This window comes from Nomascus leucogenys, chromosome 5 (genome assembly GCF_006542625.1).
Source record: "Nomascus leucogenys isolate Asia chromosome 5, Asia_NLE_v1, whole genome shotgun sequence".
NCBI lineage: Eukaryota > Metazoa > Chordata > Mammalia > Primates > Hylobatidae > Nomascus > Nomascus leucogenys.
Genome location: NC_044385.1, coordinates 55,472,957 through 55,492,221, shown reverse-complemented (window position 1 = coordinate 55,492,221; position 19,265 = coordinate 55,472,957). Strand labels below are relative to the sequence as shown.

The 19,265-nt window shown below is 43.4% G+C and overlaps 1 protein-coding gene and 1 pseudogene across 2 annotated transcripts in view; one reads left to right on the top strand and one right to left on the bottom strand.

Moving 5' to 3' along the window:
• Positions 1-19,265, bottom strand: part of DSTYK (dual serine/threonine and tyrosine protein kinase) — a 69,167-nt gene that overhangs the window by 48,019 nt on the left and 1,883 nt on the right. The gene's annotated exons all lie outside the window — the stretch shown is intronic.
• On the top strand, positions 11,638-12,318 carry LOC100598607 (annotated as a pseudogene).

Genomic DNA, 19,265 nt, shown 5'->3' with positions numbered 1-19,265 from the left:
AGATGACCTGAGGTCAGGAGTTCGAAACCAGCCTGGCCAACATGGCGAAATCCTGTCTGTACTAAAAATACAAAAAATCAGCCGGGCGCAGTGGTAATCCCAGCTACTTGGGAGACTGAGGCAGGAGAACCGCTTGAACCCGGGAAGCGGAGGTTGCAGTGAGCCAAGATCACGCCATTGCACTCCAGCCTGGGCAACAGGGCGAGACTCCATCTCAAAAATAAAAATAAAAATAAAAAACAAGAATAGGACCCTTCCATTCATCTTGTGGAATTTAACTACCATAGTCTCAGCTCGAGCAGTGAGAAGTCCAGCTAGACTGTCTTCACCTCATCTACACTTCCTAGCTTTCTTCTATTCCCAGTCCTCCCCAGATTTTCACATGTCTATGTGTGAATACATACTGACAACCTTTAAATTCCTATAATAAAAATGGTTTCATCACAAAAAGACCAACAAACCTAAATAATCTTTGTTATTGCTACTACCTGGAGAGTGGATAATAGAGAAGAAAACCAACTAAATCACTTTTCAGGACGAGAGGGAGAGAGCCTCTGCACCTCTGAAACAAAGTGTCAACTACAGGACAGCCAATGAAACAGGCTGCATCAGCCAAAACTAGAGCAGACACACCCCATTATTCATCTGACCCAAATGAACACTTCCCCCTTCCATCTTTCCTACAGAAAGTCACCACAAATAAACTTGCTACTGTCAAAACAACCAAAGACCAGCGCAATAGGAAAGGGTGCTGAAGTTGATCCCAGTACACTGTTAGAAGTCTATGGCAAACATCACCATCTCTGTTTTCCAACACGTCACTATCCAAGCCCTTTGCTTCTCCCACTAAATCTTTAGCTTTTTCATCCATTTGACATCTCTACCAGATTTGAACAAGGGCATGGAGAGAAACGAAGTTGAAAGCAGATGGTTTTACTCCTGGATTCTCACACACTGCTCAGTGATGCAGAGTGCAATATGGAAGTGGGAACAGCACGAGAATGAAGGCAGGCTTTGCAACTCTGACTAGCTCTGTGACCTTGGCAATCCACTCAATCTTTCTGAGCCTTGAAATGCTCATCGGTAAATGGAGGGGGGTGGAGTTGGATTAGACCATCTTTAACATGCTTTCCAGTTCTAAAATGCCAGGTTTTAACTGCTGAAAGAACAATGATGTGAGCGGGATGGGTGGTTGGTATGGTTGTTTTTATTTTATTTTAAATTATATGTGAATTTAATTATGCAAGCGCCCCTTGGACCACTATAACTGCAAATCAAAAAGTAGACTGAACTAGCCAGGGGCTCTGAGGACCTACAGTGCAGTCTTAGCAGTTCTCTAAAGAAGAGATTAAAAGCTGTAGACTGACAGTAGGAGGGAGGAAGAAAACCTGTTTCAGAGCTGGAGCAGCTGCCTCACTGACAGTTAAAGGACTTCCAAGTTAATCGAGTTTTCTTTTGTAATTAATACAACAGCATCTGCATATGGGCTGCCAGAAGGTAACAGCATGGCTTCTCAGCTGGCTCACATTAACCCTGCCAACTCTGGCTGGAGGAAAAATCATATCAAATTGTTTTAAGTGCAAACCAAGGCTTTTGTTGTTGTTGTTGTTCTTGGTGGTGGTTCTTAATACAGATTTTGATTTTTGTTTACTTCTAAACAAAAGTTTCAAGCTAGATGGAAGAGAAGAACAACTAAAGCAGCAACTTATTTTGGTTTTTGTTTTACATAACATTTATTGAGCCCTTTCTATGTATTGATCACTTTATTTGCTTCATCTCATTTAATGCTCACAATTCTACAAGACAAGGACGATTATTAACTCCATTTAAAAATGAAGAAATGGGCCAGGCATGGTGGCTCCCGCCTGTAATCCCTGCACTTTGGGAAGCCGACACGGATGGATGGATGGAGCTCAGAAGTGCAAGACCAGCCTGGGCAACAAAGGGACCAACCCCCGCCGTGCCTTTGTTTCTACTAAAAATTTAAAAAAATCAGCTAGGCATGGTGGTGTGCTACTCAGGAGGCTGAGGTGTGAAGACTGCTTGACCCTGGGGAGATCGAGGCTGCAGTGATCTGTGATCACGCTACTGTGAGACTCTCCTGGGTGAGTCACCTGCCTCAAAAAATAATAAAGATGAGGAAATGGATGCTCAAAAAACCAAACCAGGCTGGGCGCAGTGGTTCACGCCTGTAATCTCAGCACTTTGGGAGGCCAAGGCGGGTGGATCACCTGAGGTCAGGAGTTCGAGACCAGCCTAGCCAATATAGTGAAACCCCATCTCTACTAAAAATACAAAAACTAGCCGAGCATGGTGGCCGACACCTGTAATCCCAGCTATTCGGGAAGCTGAGGCAGGAGAATTGCTTGAACCCGGGAGGCAGAGGTTGTAGTGAGCTGAGATAACGCCATTGCACTCCAGTCTGAGTGACAAGAGCGAAACTCCGTCTCAAAAAGAAAAAAACAAAAAACAGCTCAGGTTTCTCCACTTCTCTGAGCAGCGAACTGCAGAGATAAGCAGGAACTGTACCTAGATCTCTGGGGGCCAGTAGACAATGCCCCCATGCCACAGTGTTTTCCAATCTGGGGTCAAATGCAATTTAGTAACTGTAGGACCTCAATGTAAAGCAGACTGATACAATCCCTGTGAAAGTTGCCCCAAACCATGAGGAATAAAGCATATGGAGAAAACCGCAGCATTACCACTGGCTGGTACACACTTTCAAAAAATGTTATTCTACCTGAGATCTCTAAAGTCTCTTTGCTAAGAGAAACAGTAGGCTCTTTTCAGAGAAATTCTTAGTGCTGTGCTCAACAGTGAGTGTGTATTACTGTTTGGGTGACTACTTTGAAAAAAGAAGATGGGAGGGAAGAAATACTCATGACCTGTTTCTGTTGCTAGTGACTCTTTAGGATAGATATTTTATTTAAATTGTTTTTGGGGTAATGGCAATCGATTTGTAGCAACACACTCTCCTTCTTGCCTATTTTCCATCCCGTCAGGCTCAGAAAACAATACCCCAAAGTATGGTGCTTTGGCATGCTGAGCACTTTGAACTAAAGGAGATTGGAAGGCTTCAGAAGCAAGGTTACTCTCTGACCTTCTCCTGGCTTCCTGTCTGCCTCCCCTTTTTCTCCCCCTAAGCTACTCACAGAAACCAGAATTCCTCTTCCTCAAGACCATAGAAACTAGAAACCCTGGCCAGGCACAGTGGCTCACGCCTGTAATCCCAACACTTTGGGAGGTCCAGGTGGGTGGATCACTTGAGGTCAGGAGTTCCAGACCAGCCTGGTCAACATGGTAAAACCCCACCTCTGCTAAAAATACAAAAATTAGCCAGTAGTGGTAGCATGTGCCTATAATCCCAACTAGTTGGGAGGCTAAGGCAGGAGAATCGCTAGAACCTGGGAGGTAGGGGCTGCAGTGAGCCAAGATCGTGCCACTGCACTCCAGCCTGGGCAACAGAGTGAGACTCCATCTCAAAAAAAAAAAAAAAAAAAGGAACTAACTAGAAATCCTCTTCTCTGAAGCAAGCCATAAAACTAGAAAGGTTGCTCTCTTGTCCTCTGAAGACCCTCATTCCAGAGAGGACCTGCCACATCCCACACCCTGGGGAAAGGAATGCACATAGAGAGCCCAAGAATAACCTGAGCAGACCAGCCTTGCTGGGTTTCTCAGTCTATTACCATTAGATCATGTCCTACTGTCCAATCACTTTCTACACAGCAGTCAATTCTTCATCAAACCTAAGCAAAAAAACAGACAGTTTTCCCTGGGTCTTTGTGACTTCATTTCTAAAGGCTCCCGTGTCACATAAATTTGTTATGCTTTTCTCTTGTTAAACTGTCTTTTGTTAGAGAAGTGTTGGCCATGACCCTTAAGATGAGTAAGGAAATCTATCACACCTTTCAGCCACTACCAATCAATAATACATACTTGTGAAAGGTAACTGAAGGCTCTTAAGGTACAGTCTATGTCCAACGTAGGGAAGGCACTATAAAAGTCGGTGAAATAGAAAATGCTTTTGCTTTATTATACTCCTGCAGCTCATAAAGTTAACATGGACTTCAGAGTTAATTCAGGTCTCAACAGAGTTATTACTGCAATACTTGTTCCTGGTACCCAAGGATTTCCTTCCTTTGGTAGTTTTAAAAATCTCACTTTTTTTTTTTTTTAAATAGAGATGGGGTCTCACTATGTTGCCCAGGCTGGTCTCAAACTCCTGGGTTCAAGCGACCCTCCCACCTCAGCCTCCCAAAGTGCTAGGATTACAGGCGTGAGCCACCATGCCTGACCTAAAAAAAAAAAAGACAGAGACAGAGCTCAAAAAAAGAAAACTCCAGCTCTGTCGCCCAGGCTGGAGTGCAGTGGCATGATCTCAGGTCATAGCAACCTCCACCTCCCTGGTTCAAGCAATTCTTGTGCCTCAGCCTCCCAAGTAGCTGGGACTACAGGCGTGTGCCAAAACTCCAGCTCTGTCACCCAGGCTGGAGTGTAGTGGCATGATCTCGGGTCAGGGCAACCTCTACCTCCCAGGTTCAAGTGATTCTCGTGCCTCAGCCTCCCGAGTAGCAGGGACTACAGGCAAGTGCCACTAATTTTTTTTTTTTTTTTGTAGAGACAGGGTTTCACCATGTTGGCCAGGCTGATCTCAAACTCCTGACCTCAGGTGATCTGCCTGCCTCAGCCTCCCAAAGTGCTGAAATTACAGGTGTGAGCCACCATGCCTGGCCAAAAATATCACTTCTAACATTGAATTTTCCATGCTTTTATGGGAAGTCAACTTAAGTCCCTTCTGAAAGTGAATGAAAAACAAAGGATTTTATAGTTAACTGAGGCAAGCAGTGACACAAATATGCATTTCCGCAAATAGGTAGTGATGTTTTATTTCTTACTATCTATACCAAAAGTAGAGAAAAGAACAAATCCTAAATTGAAAAAGTAATCTTATATAGTCTTTCTACTACAGTCAATTCTACCACAAGCTTCAAAGTACTAAGCTACAAAAATTCCAGGGGCTGAGAGAGAAAAAATTCAGTCCAGAAATATTTATTTATACTTTCTAAACAAGCTCTCTGACCTTCAGCTAAATTTTAAAGACTGACACAGGAGGCACCCTCATTTAAGGAAAAGAGATGCTTAGGTAGTCTGACTTTCAGAATCTTCAGGACCAAGTAGTACATGCTATTTCTTTTGAAGGGGATGGTTATTGAAGATTAGAGACTGAAATGCACTCTAGTAGGCAAAGCTCTTGCTGGAATCGGAAAAGTCAAGTTGGCAGAAGTCTCTCTAAAATTATTCTATGTCAGGACCACGTTAAGATCTCTCACAGCTTTTAAGAAGCAGATAGTATTGGCACCCGGGGAGAGGAGACCGCCTCCCTAGGGGCTGATACTCCCTGGGAGCCATGTGAAATGGGAACGCACTCAGCAGCATGCTGAACAAGCTCCTTTCTGGGTGAAACTGCTCCTGAGACTGGTCACACTACAGAGGGAACAGAATCACAGCTGGCAGTTGAGGCTTTAATGTATGGGATGCAGAGATGGAAGTAGTTCCTTGAAGGAAGCCAATCCCATGCTTCACAGAGGGCTTAGTTTCTGGCATTTGGAAGGCAGTGTGTAACAGTTTATAAGCATTAACAATGATCCAAAGATGGGAATATGTCAAAAGGACCCAGGAACCAGCTTGAAGGGAAACTCACTCACCAAAGTGGGGACAATTTACGCATAAAAATAAAAAGTGATAGAAAGATATTACAATCCATTGAAAAAATTCACAAGTCTACACTGATTAAATAAACAAGAGAAAAGGAAAGCTCTTCTTTACAGTCGACCACAACTAATACATATGGAAGGAATGATGGATATAAAAATCACCACTGGGCTGCACACGGTCGCTTATGCCTGTAGTCCTAGCACTAGCTCAAGGAGCCTAGGAGTTCAAAACCAACCTTGGCAACAGAGTGAGACTCCATCTCTACAAAAAATATAAAAATTAGCTAGGCACGGTGGCATGTGCCTGTAGTCCCAGATACTAGGGAGGCTGAGGCAGGATTGCTTGAACCCAGGAGATTAAGGCTGCAGTGAGCTATGATCACACCACTGCGCTCCATCCAGCCTGGGTAACAGAGCAAGACCTTGCCTGTAAAAAGAAAACAACAACAAAAAAACCCCATCACTGAGACAGGTGGGAGTTGTCAGTGAATGCTGCTAGGTCTACTGGAAGGAAGTTTTTTGAGAAACAGGGTATCAGTGAAATACAAGAACACCTCTCCACAAACTAATCAATTGCAAAGGAAAAAAAATGGTGAATTCACAAACTAATCAACTGCAAAGCAAAAAACGGTGAATTTTTTTTTTTTTTTTGAGACGGAGTTTCGTTCTTGTTGCCCAAGCTGGAGTGCAATGGCATGATCTCGGCTCACTGCAGCCTCCACCTCCCGGGTTTGAGCAATTCTCCTGCCTCAGCCTCCCAAGTAGCAGGGATTACAAACATGCACCACCATGCCTGGCTAATTTTTTTTGTATTTTTAGTAGACATGGGGTTTCCCCATAGTGACCAGGCTGGTCTTGAACTCCTGACTTCAGGTGATCCACCCGTCATGGCCTCCCAAAGTGCTGGGATTACAGGCATGAGCCACTGCGCCTGGCCCTAAAACTGGTGAATTTAAGGTGCAGAAACATCTCCAGGGATGGGTTGACGTCATATACTCTGTGATGAAAGGAAAAAAAAAAAAAGGAGACATTGTTGGGACAGTTGGCAAAACCTGAACAGGGTCTATGGACTGGATGGTAGTACTGAACCCATGCTAATTTCTTGATTTGGCGAGCTGTATGATGATCATAAAAGCACATCCTTGTTTGGGAGGAATGCATACTGGAGTGTTTAGAGGAGATGAGAAAACCTATCTGCACTCAGCTCTCAAAAGGTTCAGAAAAAGCCTACATCTAATATAGATCAGGAAGGAGAGAGACTGGGTGATGGAACAAATCCATGAAAATGTTAACAACTAGAAAATTTACATGAAGCAGGTGTTGGAACTCTTTTATTGTTCTCGCAACACTTATGTATGTTTGAAATTATTTCAAAATAATTTTTTTAGGATCCAAAGGTATACCTAGCAAAGCATATCCAGCTCTTGATCTCAGAGGAAAGAGATCAAAAGATAGGATTTTTCTCGACAAGAAAAACCAGCTGGAAAAAAAATACATCAAATACAGCAATAACAGGATTTGAACAACAACAAGTTTCTTCACTGTCTCCACTTTTGCCCTGCACATTACCTTCCATCCCATCAATCTTCCTGTGATATTTACTATTGCTTGTTCTGAGTCTGGGGAGTTCAAGGCATTGATCTAAGTAAGTAGTTTAGGATCAGACTTGGAATCCAAATCCACAAGTCTAAGCAGTATAGACCAACATGATGCTCCAGTATAGAACAGTCTGATGAAAGTTACCTGTAACCATCAGGTTCATTAAATAAGAAACCACCAAGGCCAGCCATGATGGCTTATGCCTGCAATCCCAGCATTTTTGGAAGCCGAGGCGGGCAGATCACCTGAGGTCGAGAGTTTGAGACCAGCCTGACCATCATGGAGAAACCCCGTCTCTATTAAAAATACAGAATTAGCTGGGCATGGTGGCACATGCCCGTAATCCCAGCTAGTCGGTAGGCTGAGGCAGGAGAACCGCTTGAACCCGGGAGGTGGAGGCTGCAGTGAGCCAAGATCACGCCATTGTACTCCAGCCTGGGCAACAAGAGTGAAACTCTGTCTCAAAAAAAAGAAAGAAAGAAAGAAACCACCAGAGGAAGCTTGACTTTGATTTTGCACTGCCTGTAGTGGCCCCTTATGTTTATTAGTGGTAGAGACTATATCACCATTATACACTAACTACTTTTATCCTATACCAACAAACCACTTTTCCAAGTTAAAGCAGCAAAACTTTTCCAATTCTCTCCATGGGACAGAACCAGAAGAGCATGTCAGTTGTTCAATCAGAAGAAAGTGAAAGAGGTTTCCTCAGTGGGGTTCTTATATACTAAAAAACAAGAATGACTTTTCTTCTACTAGCTATATTCCCCCACATTCCTCCTTGCACCTAGATATCGCCATAATATTAAACCCTAAGGCTAGAGACTATCATACGGAATAGTCCTAAAATGTAAACTCCATACTGGTTCACTCTCACTGTCCCTCTCATTTGAATAGAAAGAGCTTTTATTTAAAATAGTCTTGTAACCTAGCTGCATTTGTGATAGGGCCTTGGTCTTTGCTCTGGCAAGTTTGACTTGATTTAAAAAAAAAAAAACAAAAAAAAAACCCTGGGAAATTCTCTCCCCATTAAATAGACTAAAAATATTAAAAACAGATCTAAACTGAAATTTGTCTGGCATAAATAAGGCACTAAAGCTTTTTTTTTTTTTTTTTTTTTTTGAGATGGAGCCTCGCTCTGTCGCCAGGCTGGAGTGCGGTGGCATGATCTCGGCTCACTGCAATCTCTGCCTCCCGGGTTCAGGCGATTCTTCTGCCTCAGCCTCCCAGGCACTAAAGCTCTTAATCTGATGAAACTGAAGTTAGACACTTTGGGGATGAAAGTACTTTTTTAAAATAAGGGGAATTTTTTTTAAAAATCAAAGGCTTTTATAAATACATAACCTAGACATAATTCTTTGGGACAATTCTGATGTATCATTAGTTAGACAAGTGAAAAGCAAAACAATCCTCAAGTCCTACTCCCATCATCCTGCCCAGAGCACACCACCCCAGGGAACGGAAGCATGTTATAATAAAGCCCAACTCCAAAGAAAGTGGTGGTCAAAAGGTTCCCACAGCCACGTGGCACACAGCTGGGGAATACATCCAAACTGCTCACACTGCCTAGAGAAGCAAATAGAAAAACACACTGCCTGTGATGGGCACTTCAACCAGAACCCGCAGGGGATACTGACGAGTCTGCATGCTCTGACCAACTTTCCCTCCAAGAGTTTTGGTTTGGACTTTGGAGGAACATTACGCATAAGGGAACTTTTTCAGAGAGTCTCATTTATAGCTCAAAGCAAGGAGACACATATCTTAAGCATTTCTACATCTGTTCTCCTCTGGTCATGTAAGTGTCAAGTTCCAGGTTCCATAGGATCACCAAACTGTGTGACAAAGAACTGAATCAACCTCCAAGCCTGGGAATGGCCTATGCTGAGACTGGACATCCTCCCAGGGCACTCCAGTCAGAGCTCTGCAAAGTAAAAATAGAAAAATTGCACCCCCACATGGACTCACCCTCTGTAGTGTTGTTATGAATGACACTACTCAGATTCCCTGCACCATGTAGGAAGCAAACCCCGTCATCCCTAGAGGCTATTTTCCTGTAAGAAGGAGCAAATTAACCTTAGGTTTTACAACCATAACCAAAAAAACCACATCCACTCATACCTCATACTTTTCCTACCGGCTTCTCTGTAACTTCTAAGAAAGACGGAAATGAAAGAAGCTCTAACAGTAATCTTCACAAATGCATTCTGCATTTGAACCACGAAAACAAGATGATATAATTTTTCCATCAAAGAGAAAATAGGCTGATTTTCCTCTACTGTCAGAAAGTGGGCAGAACATTTCAACTCCTATTCTTTTTTTTAACGAGACAGAGTCTCGCTCTGTCATCCAGGCTGGAGTACAGTGGCGCAATCTCGGCTGGTTGCAAACTTCTCCTCCTGGGTTCAAGAGATCCTCCTGCCTCAGCCTCCCAAGTAGCTGGGATTACAGGTCCCTGCCACCGCACCCGGATACTTTTTTGTATTTTTAGTAGGGACAGGGGTTCGCCACGTTGGCCAGGCTGGTCTTGAACTCCTGACCTCAGGTGATCCACCAACCTTGGCCTCCCAAAGTGCTGGGATTATAGGCATGAGCTACCACACCCAGCCAATTTTTTGTATTTTTAATCGAGATGGGGTTTCGCCATGTTGGCCAGGTTGGTCTTGAACTCCTGACCTCAGGTGATCCGCCCACTTCGGCCTCCCAAAGTGCTGGGATTACAGGTGTGAGCCACTGCATCCGGCCTCAACTCCTATTCTTATCAATGCCATTTAATCTTACGACTTTCCATATGCCCTACACTCCTACCCACTCAAAGACAACTAATGATTAAGTAGGTAACCAATTTGTAGAAAATCCTCTGGGAGAGACATGATGAAACAGTAATCCTTCTTTCCTTCATAACATCAATTTGGAAATCTCAGTTAGTTGGACAGAGTGATTCACCAATGTGTGTCCTGTGCCTAGTACAGAGTCAGGCATTAAATAAAGATTTGCTGAGTGAATGAATATTAAGAATTTACTTCCCATATCATGGTGAAGCTCAGGTCTACTGGTATTGCATGGAAGTCATTCTTTGGAACATGAAAATAATTCTTTGGGATACTGGCATAGAATGCAACTGCACCTACTACTTGATAGCACAACAGGGTGCCTATAGTCAATAATAATTTAATTTTTTTTTTTTGAGATGGAGTTCACTCTTGTTGCCCAGGCTGGAGTGCAATGGTGCAATCTTGGCTCACTGCAACCTCCACCTCCCAGGTTCAGGCGATTTTCCTGCCTCAGCCTCCTGCGTAGCTGGGATTACAGGCCCGTGCCACCACACCTGGCTAGTTTTGTATTTTCAGTAGAGACGGGGTTTCGCCATGTTGGTCAGGCTGTTCTCAAACTCCTGATTTCATGTTATCCACCCGCCTTGGCCTCCCAAAGTGCTGGGATTACAGGTATGAGCCACCACGACGGCCCAATTGTATATTTTTAAATAACTTAAAGAAAGTAATTGTTTGTAACTCAAGGATAAATGCTTAAGGAGATGGGTACCCCATTCTCCATGATGTGTTTATTTCACATTGCATGCCTGTATCAAAACATCTCAGGTATCCCATAAATATATAAACCTACTATGTACCCACAAAATTAAAAACAAAATTTTTTTAATGAAAAAAAAAAAGAATGCAACTGCAGCCTAACTAATCACCTATCAAATGCCTATCATTGTTCTTTTTTAGGGGCCCAGACTGTAAAATGTGTGTGAATTTACAAAAATGCTTATGTTCTATGGGGCCAAAAAATGCCCTTCCAAAGAAGGAATTAAATTGCATTTAATTTCAAAACATCATTCCAATATCCACCAGCTGTGGAAATAATTTAACAGATATTTATTTGCCCATTATGTACAAAGCACTCTGGTAGGCACTACAGGGGGTACAAAATGAGTAAAACATACTCTTTACCCTTAGAGGTACACAATCTCATCAGCAGGCTAAGACAAACATACCCACAGCTATCATACAAAAGAAATGGCTGGGCGCGGTGGACCGGTAATGCCAGCACTTTGGGAAGCCAAGACGGGAGGATCACCTGAGGTCAGGAATTCGAGACCAGCCTGACCAACATGGTGAAACCCTGTCTCTACTAAAAATACAAAATTAGCCAGGTGTGGTGGTGCATGCCTGCGATCCCAGCTACTCAGGAAGGCTGAGGCAGGAGAATCGCTTGAACTTGGGAGGCAGAGGTTGCAGTGAGCCAAGATTGCGCCACTGCACTCCAGCCTGGGCATCAGGAAAGGAAATTTGGGAAACTCAGGAAGGGGAGGGGGGGAAAGGGAGAGGGGGAAGGGAGAGGGGGAAGGGAAGGAAAGGGGAAGGGGAAGGGGAAGGGGCCCCTTCCCCTACGTGGCCTGAGGTAATCTGTGAAAATGGTTCGCTATTCACTTGACCCAGAGAACCCCACAAAATCATGCATACCAAGAGGTTCAAATCTTTGTGTTCACTTTAAGAATACTCGTGACACTTCTCAGGCCATCAAGGGTATGCATATACGAAAAGCCACGAAGTATCTGAAAGATACCACTTTACAGAAACAGCGTGTACCATTCCAACATTACAATGGTTGCGTTGGTTGGTGTGCCCAGGCCAAGCAGTGGGGCTGGACACAAGGTCAGTGGCCCAAAAAGCTTGCTGAATTTTTGCTGCACATGCTTAAAAATGCAGAGAGTAATGCTGAACTTAAGGCTTTAGATGTAGATTCTCTGGCTGTTGGGCATATTAAAGTGAACAAAGCACCTAAGATGCGCCGCTGGACCTACAGAGCTCATGGTTGGATTAACCCATACGTGAGCTCTCTCTGCCACACTGAGATGATCCTTACTGAAAAGGAACAGATTGTTCCTAAACCAGAAGAGGAGGTTGCCCAGAAGAAAAAGTTATCCCAGAAGAAACTGAAGAAACAAAAACTTATGATACAGGAGTAAATTCAGCATTAAAATAAATACAACTAAATATTTTTTTAAAAAAAGGAAAGAAAAGAAAGTAAATAAAGGCATAATCTGTATGAGCAGAGCCTATATTAACTGAGTAACAGGCATAAGGTAAAATTCATATTCCCCTTTATTTCCGTAAATTTTTTTTAGGTTTTATTCTGAAAGGATTGTTTTTGAGAAGTGCATTTATTGGAGAAAGATTCCCTGTTCTCTTAACCTAGTAAAACAGAGAACAGAAGCATGGAGAAAGAAAAGGAGAAAGTTGACAGAGCAAAACAAAATATAAAAACCAGATTGGATTTTTATTTAAATCCATGCCTTCTGTAAAAACTACTTGCAAGGCTGAAGAACTAACCATACTGAAATCAGTAATGACTTTTAAGACTAAACATATTGCAAATTATAATAAGCTTAAAGGCAATAATATTTTCTCTTTTAAAAGCAGGCAGGCTGGGCATGGGAGCTCACGCCTGTAATCCCAGCACTTTGGGAGGCCAAGGTGGCCAGATCACTTGAGGCCAGGAGTTCAAGATCAGCCTGGCCAAAACGGTGAAACCCCATCTCTACCAAAAAAAAAAAAAAAAAAATAGCCAGGTGTGGTTGGTGCATGCCTGCAGTCCCAGCTACTTGGGAGGCTGAGGTAGGAGAATCACTTTTATCCAGGAGGCAGAGATTGCAGTGAGCCAAGATCCAGCCTGGGTGACAAGAGTGAGACTGTCTCAAAAATAAAATAAGAAAAGGAAAGGGGAGGGGGAGGGGAGGGGAGGGGAAGGGAGGGGAGGGGAGGGGTAGGCGAGGGGAGGGGAGAGGAGGGGTAGGGGAGGGGAGGGGAGGGGAGGGGTAGGGGAGGGGAGGGGAGGGGTAGGGGAGGGGAGGGGGCAGAATTTCCCAATCCTTTTTAATAGCAAGCTGACCAGCTGGGCAAGGTGGCTCATGCCTGTAATCCCAGCGCTTTGGGAGACCAAGGTGGGCGGATCACCTGAGGTCAGGAGTTCCAGACCAGCCTGACCAATACGGTGAAACCCTGTGTCTACTAAAAATACAAAAATTATCCGGGCATGGTGGTGTGTGCCTGTAGTCCCAGCTACTTGGGAGGTTGAGACAGGAGAAGTGCTTGAACCGGGAGGCAGAGGTTGCAGTGAGCTAAGATCGTGCCACTGCACTCCAGCCTGGGTGACAGAGCCAGACTCTGTCTCAAAACAACAACAACAACAGCAAAAATAGCAGGCAGACCTGTACCATGGGAAACAGATTACCCCACGAAAGGAAGATTCGGAAGGAGAAAGGCCAGAAAGGGAAAGGGTGCAAAGAGCCACTGTGGTTGGGGAGGCCATTTCCTCCCAGGGAGCAGGAGATAGCAAGATCAGCAACAAGGGGCCTGATGCCCTAAATGTCAGGGAGTGGAAACTAGAATAAGAGCCTGAGTAGGTAGTGCCACATTATACTCATTCAATCAGATAGTCTCCCACTAAGTCAATGACGGTTCCATATAAGCTGTGGAGCCTGGGTGATGACTCATTTGTAACAGAGTCTCTCTACTGCCAGGGTGTATTTTGTATTCCCATGGCCAGGTCAGAAAAGAACAAAGGAAGAGCCGCAGAAGCGGAATTGGACTGGGAGCCTAGAGACTCGGGCCTAAATCTGCCTCTAGCTCAAAATTGTTCTGTCCCACATTCCCTCTCTCTGTTCCTCTCATTCTTCTGCCAACCCCATGTTCCAACTTTCTAAATCAATGCTCACCATACACACACACACACACACACACACACACACACACACACCACTCAAACAGCCACATATATTTAGTATTAATTATATGCCTGTGCTTTAAGGTATATTATCTCCAAATGTCACAACTTTGTAAGGCAGGTATTATCACTCCCATTTTATTTATTTCTTAAGATATAATTCACCCCTTTTAAGTGTACAATTCAGTGGCTTTTAGTATGTTCACAAAATTGTACAAGTATCACCACTATTTAATTCCAGAACATTCTCATCTCCTCCCAGAAAAATCCCATACCCATTAGCAGTCACCCCTTATCTGCTCATTTTCTTCTCCCCACATCCCCTAGCAACCACTAATCTACTTTCTATCTCTATGAATTTGCCTATTTTGGATATTTCGTATCAATGGAATCATACAATATGTGGCACTGTGTATTACTCCCATTATATATATGAAGAACCCAAGATTCAAATAGGTTAAGTAACTTGCCCCAAGTCACACAGTTAAAAAGAGAATACACTAGAATAGGAACCCAGGTTTCATTCAAATGCTATGCTTGCTTTTGGCCACTGAATGCTGCCTCCATGAGAGAAGAAAATTAAGAAAGAAAGACCAAGTTTTGGATATACTTGGAAAAATGGGATTTTGTTAATCTAAGGTATTACCTTAGAATAGATTATCTTTTATTAAAAGTAATAACCAAAACTATAGCACTATCTTTACTGAGCTTATGTTGAAATGCACTGGCAACTCTTCTAAACAGATGATGGCAAACTACCACAGAGCACACCCATCTCAGTCTCAGCACAGCTGTCACTGTGCTCCACCCCACAATCCCAGCTTCTCCCCACCCCTCAACCCCATAAAGATGACAGCTCTATAAAATGAAGCTGTAAAGAATCTCCTCTTTCCCAACTTTTCATTCCTTCCCCAAATGTCGCTCTGCCACTTAAACTTTCTTATCATACAAATTTCTAAGACGACCAAGGAAAATGCCTATTTATTTTATTTTATTTTTTTTTTTGAGACACAGTCTTACTCTATCACCCAAGCTGGAGTGCACTGGCATGATCTCAGCTCACTGCAGTCTCTGCCTCCTGGGTTCCAGCGATTCTCCTGCCTCAGCCTCCTGAGTAGCTGGGATTATAGGCCCGCACCGCCATGCCCGGCTAATTTTTTGTATTTTAGTGGAGACGATGTTTCACCATGCTGGCCAGGCTAGTCTCGGGCTCCTGACCTCAGGTGATCCACCCACCTCAGCCTCCCAAAGTGCTGGAATTACAGGAGTGAGCCACTGAGCCCAGCTGGAAATGCCTATTTTAAAAACACTAGTGCTTTTCCCCTTCTTTTAAATGCTGCCACATTTAAAAGGTGTGACAAAAAGAAGGTGAAGAATGTTGGAGAAACATAGCTGTGAGCTCACCAAAGGCAAAGAGCTATAAAAAAAACCTAAGAATTATAACTCACATAAAATGCTTATAACCTCCCTTAGTATTCTGCTTTTTTATGTACGTGTTTTATGTGTTGCACATGTATATAGTTTAGATTAGATTATACCTTTCTAGAGGACCAAGTTCAAGTCTTCTTAGACCTTTTTAATCCATCATCCAACATAAACAATTATTGATGATAATTATAATTATTTTTTCTTTCTTAAAAGTATGGAAGGGAAAGACTGATCTTCACTGGCCTAAGGCCAAGGCCAATGTCTTTATTTGACTCTTTATCCCCCATACGCAGCACACTGCTCAGTACATACCAGGCACTCAGGTATTTATTGAATAATAGCTAATACTTACATAGCACCTTACCAGGCACTGGTTTTTTTTGGTTTTTTTTTTTTGGTTTTTTTCTGAGACGGAGTCTCGCTCTGTCGCCCAGGCTGGAGTGCAATGGCGCAATCTTGGCTCACCAAAACCTCTGCCTCCCATGTTCAAGCGATTCTCCTGCCTCAGCCTTCTGAGAAGCTGGGATTACAGGCATGCGCCACCATGCCCAGCTAATTTTATATTTTTAGTAGACATGGGGTTTCTCCATGTTGGTCAGGCTGGTCTCAAACTCTTGACCTCAGGTGATCCACCCGCCTCAGCCTCCCAAAGTGTTGGGATTACAGGCATGAGCCACCGCACCTGGCTTGTTTTTTTTTTTTAAAGACAGAGTCTCGCTTTGTCACCCAGGCTGGAGCACAGTGGGGTGATCTTGACTCACTGCAACCTCCGCCTCCCAGGTTCAAGCGATTCTCCTGCCTCAGCCTCCTGAGTAGCTGGGATACAGGCACCTGCCACCCTGCCCGGCTAATTTTTGTATTTTTAGTAGAGATAGGGTCAGGCTGGTCTCAAACTCCTAACCTCAAGTGATCTGCCCTCCTTGGCCTCCCAAAGTACTGGGATTACAGGCATGAGCCACCGCTCCCAGCCCAGGTCCTGTTCTAAACATGCACATAGATTCACTCCCAAGAACTCTAGAGATCAGTACCATTATAATCCCTATTTCCAGATGAGGAAATAAAGGCACAGCACAGTTGTGATTTGCCCAAGATCATTTGGTTAGTAAGAGCTGAAACCAGGATTCAAAGAAGGCACCACAGACCACAGAACTCCAACAAGACATATTTAAGTCACTCCCGTATCTTTTTTTTTTTTTTTTTTTATGACAGAGTCTCGCTGCAACACCCAGGCTGGAGTGCAATGGCTCGATCTCAACTCACTGCAACCTCCGCCTCTTGGGTTCAAGCAATTCTCCTGCCTCAGCCTCCCGAGTAGCTGGAGTTACAGGCACGCGCCATCATGCCCGGCTAATTTTTGTACTTTTAGTAGAGATGGGGTTTCACCATGTTGGCCAGGCTGGTCTCGAACTCCTGACCTTGAGTGATCCACCCGCTTCGGCCTCCCAAAGTGCTGGAATTACAGGCGTGAGCCACCGCGCCCGGCCCACTCCAATTTCTTAAAATCGAGAGAGGCTTATGACAAATTGCAACAGCTAGGAACTTTACTGGATCATAAAACAAGGAAAATACTTTCCCATGCCGGGCACAGTGGCTCACACCTGTAATCCCAGCACTTTGGGAGGCCAAGGCAGGCAGATCGCTTGAGGTCAGGAGTTTGAGACCAGCCTGGCCAACATGGTAAAACTCTGTCTCTACTAAAAATACAAGAACAAAATTAGCTGGGCCTGGTGGCAGGCACCTATAGTCCCAGCTACTAAGGAAGCTGAAGCAGGAGAATCACACGAACACAGGAGGTGAAGGTTGCAATGAACCAAGATCACGCCACTGCACTCCAGCCTGGGCAACACAGAGAGACTGTCTCAAAAAAAAAAAAAAGAAAGAAAAAGAAAAATACTTTTCCCTCTGCTACTCTTAATACTACACCCTGCCTTTCCTCAGAAGTGCTCAAAGCCTTTATTTATTTATTTATTTATTTTTTGAGACAGAGTTCCGCTCTTGTTGCCCAGGCTGGAGTGCAATGGCGTGATCTCGGCTCACCACAACCTCCGCCTCCCAGATTCAAGTGATTCTCCTGCCTCAGCCTTCCCTAGCAGCTGGGATTACAGGCATGTGCCACCATGACCAGCTAATTTTTTTGGATTTTTAATAGAGACGGGGTTTCTCCATGTTGGTCAGGCTGGTCTCCAACTCCCAACCTCAGGTGGTCCACCTACCTCAGCCTCCCAAAGTGCTGGGATTACAGGTGTGAGCCACCGCACCCAGCCTTACTTTTTAACTTCTAAAATATCATGTACATTACATATTCTCTACACTGACCCCAGTGAATTCAGAACTATAAAATGTTAGAGGAAAATATTATTTTGGGGTCCTTTACTCTCTTTTGTGGGTGAAAGTGAGACAATAAAAATTTTTGGTATCATATGGCATTACAAATGGTATACAGACATGAAAATTGTTTTTCTATTGTTACCATCCTTATACTCCAATCATTTCAAATTTAGAGTTAATCCCTGGTCTTCTTTCAGTTGCTCAAATACATCAACCTAGAGGCACAGTTGCATTCTGAAATGATGCTTAAAACCTACAGGTTTGTTAGGATTAAGAATTGAGTGTTCCTTCAACACCCAAGTTCCTATTAATCAGAGACTAACATTCATAAAAGAAAGTTGAGGGCTGGGTGTGGTGGCTGATTACTGTAATTCCAGCACTTTGGGAGGTTGAGGTGGAAGGATCGTTTGAGGCCATGAGTTTGACACCAGCCTGGGCAACAAAGTGAGACCCCATCTTTACAAAAAATTTAAAAAAGAAAGTTGAGACAGTCTCTGAATAACTTGACCTTACAAAGGTGGCCTGTAAATGGAGAGAACAAGAGCTAGTTGTCCTTTTAGGAGTGATTTCTACTTTCTGACATGACCATCTAAATAGCTAGGAAAATGCATCCCTAAAATATACATATTAAGTGTCCCTTCACTAACTTTCCTTGGTGCATTTTTACCCCCAAACTCTCCACGCTGAAAGGAAGAGAATCATTTCATGGAACAAAACCGAATTGCTCCCAGTCCTGCCATCTGGATGGTGAAGACAGTTAAATACTCAAAGATCAGTTCATGATGCAGTCAACTGGAAAAGCCAATGAAGCGAAATGCAAAGGTATATTTGTATGTCTTAAGTTGTTTTTTAAAGAATAAAAACAAGAGCCAACCAAAGTGCCTTGAAAACCTCCATCTCTCTGAGGTTAATCGATTCTCTTTGTTTTAGAAGCAAGTCTAAAATAAATAGTTGTTTTAAAATAAAAACAGCAATAAAGGGCTTTTTAAGATAAGCTGTGAGAGAAACTTCCAAGCAGGAGACACCTCTGGAAAGCACTGTTATGGGAGCGGGTGAAAGTGCACATTCTGGGGATCGTCTCAGAAAACATTAGCCGTTCTCATCAGCTGTTTTCTGGTGGCCTCACAGATACTAGTTCTCTCTACAAGTCCATTCTGGGACAGTATATTTCTAGACGTAAGATGTCAAAAACACAACTTCAGAAAAACTAGTCATCCCCCTCCTTTCATGCTACAAGGTAAAATAAGGCTTTTTAAATTCCTATCCAAACCAACTAAATGGAACGGTATCATTTAGGACCCTGTCATGATCTTAGTATCTTATTTTTATCACCATTTCTGGATTCCCAGTCGGATGTAGGATATTAAGTGCAAAACTTTGGGAATATAAGACCTAACACGCAAAGTCAGAACAATTCATCCAGTTCTGAGCCTCGTGTTCAAATTTGCTATGAGCATCTAAATTCAT